Consider the following 6,304-nt stretch of genomic DNA (forward strand, 5'->3'; position numbering starts at 1 on the left):
AACTATAAACAATAAGAATTATTATTGTCCAAATAGAAAGGAAAGGTAATAACCTTAACAAAGATGGAACTACATACAACAAGAACAATTATCAAGTAAGAAATACATTCTCAATGTCCAGTTCATAAATAATTGACAAATTTATTTACTTATTGCATAATTAAACAAGATGTATAGGTACCACTTTATAGGTGATACCTTAAGCAAAAATAGAAACAGATGTGCAGTATAAGGACAATAGCCTCAAATTTGTAACAATATACAAAATATCTTAAACAGGAGTAGAAACATATATACAGTGTAACAAATAACCTTAAATTTGTATTAATATACAAAAATCTATACCAATGTAAATTATTTAAGTCTACTTATTGCTTTTAATTTGAAATTAGATTCAATATCCCATTTTATCTTATATCTATACCCCCATTTTTGACTGTACCCAATAACAACTTGTAAACAACCCCCCTACATGATATCCATAACCTAGTAAAAAAACCACCCACACCCACCTCTTGGGAATGTGGGCATTGTGTTCTTAAAATTACTTCCTGTTGTGTGTGGGGGGTGATGCTTCTCTAAGAGACCCTGAAAAAAATGAAGCAACAGTCAAATCCTGGGACAGTTAGCTGTGTCATGTGTTGCCAGCTTCTGAGCAATGGGATAGTGTAGGGCTTATCTGAAGTACTGGCTGGAGTAGTGCCTGAAGGTGGGTCATCTCAACTAGCCACCTTGGAATTATCTTGAGCAGTTTGCAGCCCAAAGCCAATCTTTAGGTGGTTTTTATTAACTTAATGGCATTATCACAATCCAGGTAGAATTGTCATTGTGGGGCCCCATCATCTTTTTTGGAGACTTCAGAGATTGTTGTTAGGAATGTTTATCGTTAACTGTAGAAAAAACCATATTAAATGTCATATGCTGTAAATTAAAGGATCATGATCTACTAAATACGCCTGGAATATCCAGACTTAATTCCTAAATAGCTGTATAAACTAAGGCCTGAAATCACATACAGGAAGCTACATGAAGCCTAAGGTTAGAATTAGTACTTTATAATAACATTAATATCAAAGCAAAGTTTATATTTTGAGATAATACTTAGACCTTAAGAAAGTTTTAAAGAGTCAAAATAAATTTGAGGGGTATGAGATTAGTGACAATACAATAGTCTCTAGATTTTAGTTTTCTTCTGTCCCATACCAAGTGGTTCTTCTGATATGAGACAGAGACTTTGAATTTTCATTTAGCAGACATGCTTGGGTTTATAGAAGGAGAGAGCCACACTCCAACTCCAAAGCCAGCCTTAGTTTTGAATTGAGTTGGATTACATAAAAACTACCTGTTTAACATGTCTGTAGAAACCAGCAAAAACAGACATTTTGAAAGGTTTATGAAATTTTATTCCATAGGAAGTATTCTATGCCATTGGGCCATATTACTCCTTTTCCTGCTACTTTTCTCAGATGGTTCTCCCTTCTTTTTTCAATGATTGATTTGTCCAAGGCTCTTCAGATTCTTCAGTTGGGTGTTTTTATTTTCTTGGAAAGACAAAATCAAATCCCTGTCCCTACCTTAATTTGGTTTTCCCTCTTGTCAGGTTGAATCGCCACAGTGGTTGATGAACTATCACCTCTTCTACTCAAAAGGTCTCTCCTGTTTCGAATGGAATCCTTGTCAATTTGACAATATCCATACTTTTCTTTTCCTGAAGAAATAAAAGTAAAACTTCCCCCAACGTAACATTTTCCACATCTTTAAAGTATACTGGCTGATTCAGTTCAGTGTTTTTATTTCTGTTATCTAAAGTCTCTCTGTAGATGTTGTTTCCCTTTTCTTAGCATTTAAAAAGTTTAAAATCAATAAAGTATTGTGCAATCTGACTCTAGGGGGTCATTATTACCCCTTTTGCTTATTAAGCATTTCTTTTTTTAAAAAAGGATTTATTATGTATAGTGTTCTGCCTGCATTTATGCCTACATGCCAGAAGAGGGCACCAGATTTCATTCTTGGTCGTTGTGAGCCACTGTATAGTTCTAGAAATAGAACTCAGGACTTCTGAGTCATCTCTCCAGGACTTAAGCATCTATTTTAAAGTGGAATTACAACTTTCTATAACTGCTGGTCCTGTAGGATTGTATGTTATACTTGTAATATGTTTTATGTTGTAATATGCAAAAAAGTTTCATTTTACTGGAGGCATATGCTGGAACATTGTCAGTTTTAACTAGTAGAGGTATACCCATGATGGCCATAACTTCTAACAGACGTGTAATTACAGAATCAGCCTTTTTAGAACTCAAAGTAGTTTCCCACTAAAATCTTGAATATGTATCTATGGTATGGTATACATACTTTATTTTTTTTAAAGATTTATTTATTCATTATGTATATAACATTCTGCCTCGATGTATGCCCACATGCCAGTGGAGGGTGCCAGATCTCAGTACAGATGGTTGTGAGCCACCATGTGGTTGCTGGGAATTGAACTCAGGACCTCTGGAAGAATAGTCAGTGTTCTTAAGCTCTGAGCCATCTCTCCATAATTGTTCTTATTGTATAGAAATGTTGTGGAATATTACTTTAACTATGTAAAGATATGTTACGTTTGTTTATGCTGCATTTGTTTAACTATGAAAAGAAGATATATTGCATTTGTTTTACCTTGCCTGACTAAAGCAACTAATTGGTCTAATAAAAAGCCGAACAGACAATATCTAGACAGTAGAGGGATAGGCAGGACTGGTGGGCAGAGAGAATAAGTAGGTGGAGGAATCTCTGCTCGAGGGTGGAGAGAGAAGGGAACAGGGAGAAAAAATGGGAGACGCCAAGGACCAGTCAACCAGACACAGAGTAAGCAGGGAAGGTGGACATACAGAAGGGAAAAAAGGTAAAAAGCCCCAAGGCAAAATGTAGATTAAGAGAAACAGATTAATTTAAGTTATAAAAGCTAACCAGAAACAAGCCTAAGGTAAGGCTGAGAAGTCTTAACTAATAATTAAGTTGCGTGTCTTTATTTGTGAGCTGCTTGGTGGCCCAGAGGAAAGCCTGGTACATTAAAAATCTGAATAGGTTCAAAACTAGGTAATTTTGGATTTGAATGCAATGGCAGCTTTGAAATCCTCTGATTTTGTGGGTTTCATCTGTGAAAAGAAGCCCACTTTAAGACTTGTGGTCATTAGTAAGGACTATAAAAAAGTGTTGGTAGGCAACAGACACTATTCTCAACATCTGGATAGTGACCACAAAATAGGAACTGAGTAGAAGCCCTGGTTTTTAGCTTAGGGCAGCAGAAGGACATTTCTGTGGACTTGTTTCTCTTCCACCTCTCACAGGTTCCAGGGATTAACCAAGGATGTCAGGCTCACAGCATTGGGAGCAAAAATACCTTCAACCCACTGAGCCACTTCACTGGCCTCACACCTGATTCTTCTGGGGAACGGTCAGGAGTTGTTTAGTTGTTGGTTGGTTTTGCTTTTTTGTTTTTTGGGTTTTTTTTTTTCAGCTCACTTTAGCAGAAGTGTCAAAAATATTCAGATCATTGGTATGTGTTTCCCTTCCCCCAGGGAACTTCTCTGTAGCAGATAGTCTGTCTCTGTCCTGCCAGGCAGCCCCCAAATAATGGCATGGAGATTAACTATGAAAGCTTGGCCTTAGCTTAGGCTTGTCCCACTAGTTCTTATAACTTAAATTAACCCATTTAGCCAGGTGTGGTGGTGCATGCCTTTAATTCTAGCACTCGGGAGGCAGAGGCAGAGGCAGGTGGATCTCTCTGAGTTCAAGGCCAGGGTGGTCTACAAAGCAAGTTCCAGGATATAGCCAGGGTTATTACACAGAGAAACCCTGTCTTGAAAATCCAAAATGAACAAAAAAAAAAAAAAGAAAGAAAAGAAAAGTAAATAGCTCACTTATTTTGATCTACATTCTTTTTTAATATTTATTTATTTATTATGTATACAATATTCTGTCTGTATGCCTGCTATGCCTGCAGGCCAGAAGAGGGCACCAGACATCATTAGAGATGGTTGTGAGCCACCATGTAGTTGCTGGGAATTGAACTCACGACCTTTGGAAGAGCAGGCCATGCTCTTAACCACCAAGCCATCTCTCCAGCCCTTGATCTACATTCTGTTGCGTGACTCATTACCTCATCTCTCCCGACTGCCCATGCTACTTCCTCTGCATCTGGCTAGCAGTTGCACCTTCTTCTTCCCAGAGTTCTCTCTCTGCCCAGAAGGCCCACCTATAACTCCAGTATACCTATTGGCCATTCAGCTTTTTATTACACCAATTGCAGCAATACATACAGTATACAAATATCCCACAACACTTCTGAGACTTTGCTCTATCATGTGCTTCATTCCTTTTGCTGTTGATGCTTTTGTTTTCCTTGTTTTATTCTGAGACACATGCAGTCCATACTAGCTGGGAACAACTGGTCCTCTTGCATCCTGCCTCCAGTACTGATCTTACAGATGTGTGTCATCACACGCAACTACTTTGTTCTTCTGTTTCTGCTTTGTTTTGTTTTGTCTTTTTGAAACAGGTATTGCCATCTGGTCAGGTACTCATGGCAATCCTTCTGCCTCAGCTTCTCAATATCTGAGGGGTTATAGGCATGAGCAAGAACATCTGGATTCTATTCTTGTAAAAACTGACCTTCATATTTTCTCCTTTTACTTTTTTGGGGTGTATGTGCATGTGGTGGCACACGTGTGTGCATGGATGTGGAGGATATAAGTGGACTTTGTGTATTGTTCTTTGGGAGCTACTCACTTTGTTCTTCTAGATATATTTATTTTCTCTAATTTTTAGATATTCATTTATTTTGTTTTTGTGTATGAATGTTTGTCTTTATGCACATATGTGTACCACATGCATGCCTGGTACCCACAGCAAACCAGAAGGTAATGAAATCCCTGGAACTGGAGTTACAGGTGGTTATGAGCTTCAGTGGGGGGCTGGGAACCCAACCTGGTCTTCAAAAGTTGCACATACTTTTAACCACTGAGCCATCTCTTCAGCCCTTTACCTTGTCTTTGGAGACCAGATCTGGAACCTGAGATTAGCTACTTAGGCTAGACCCTTTCAAGTTTTTGAAGCAGTCTTTTTCCTTTCTCCCTTTTTTCTCTATGTAGCCTTGGCTGTCCTGAAACTCACTTTATAAACCAGGCTGGCCTCAAACTCAGAGATCTACCTGCTTCTGCCTCCCGAATGCTGGGATTAAAAGCATGGACTACCACGCCTGGCATGAGGCAGTCATTTTTCATAGCCAAAGTTGGCCTGGAATTCCTGGAAAGTCAACTTCCTGAGTGCAAGAATTACAGTAATATACCTTCATACCCAGCAGGATTTTTAAAATATTTTATTTTATGTGTTTTATGTATACGAGTGCTCTATCTGCATGTATGACTTTATGCCAGAAGAGGGCATCAGATCCCACTAGAGATGGTTGTGAGGCACCATGTGGTTGCTGGGAATTAAACTCAGGATCTCTGGAAGAGCAGCCAGTGCTCTTAACTGTTGAGCCATCCCTCCAGCCTACCCCCACCCCCCAAGCAGGATTTTTAACTTATTCTTGAGACTCATTTTCCTGATCTCTCTCCTTTCTCCTCTTTCTCCTCCTTCTCTTCATACTTCTCCTCTTCTTCTGTCTCTTTCTCTCATGGATATTTGCATATACATTATCAAGAGAATGTGCCTAACATGTCTCTATCAGGGTGTGTATAAAATGTGTGTCACTGTTTGCAAGAGCCCATGGGACTTTTGTTAGTTGAAGACTATAGTGGGTGCTTAAATATACTTCCGCCCTTCCTCTCCTTCCCAAGGCTAATTAAGTGCTCTGAGCCTGTCCCCATATAAGGTCCTGTCTGGGGATGTTGTTGAGGATATTGCTCCCCCACCTTCTCTGACTCCCCTCTTTCCAAGCATATTTAGAGCTGGTGGTTTCCTCCAGCTGTCAGCTGGTGACTCTTGCTGCCAAAGATCTTGCCTCCCCGCCCCCAGCAACAGTCAATGGGGAAGGTATTCAACTGGCTCAGAAGCGTCGTTCTCTTACCCAATAATATGTTAATCCTTTGAATCTGGTCCCTTGGCCCTTCCTCCCTGACAAGCTCTGGCCAATGAGATACTTCTTTATCACTGTCAATCTAGTATTTTAGAGACAGAAAAAAAAATACTGCGTGGAGAGAAAAGAAGTGGAGCAAGAGTTTGTGTAGAAAAATAAATACCCATCCCACAGCACTCTCCAGAAACCCTGGCTCTCCCACCACCACCACAAAAATAGTGGTTGGACAAAAGCCCA

Source organism: Arvicola amphibius, chromosome 12 (assembly GCF_903992535.2).
Source record: "Arvicola amphibius chromosome 12, mArvAmp1.2, whole genome shotgun sequence".
Taxonomy (NCBI): domain Eukaryota; kingdom Metazoa; phylum Chordata; class Mammalia; order Rodentia; family Cricetidae; genus Arvicola; species Arvicola amphibius.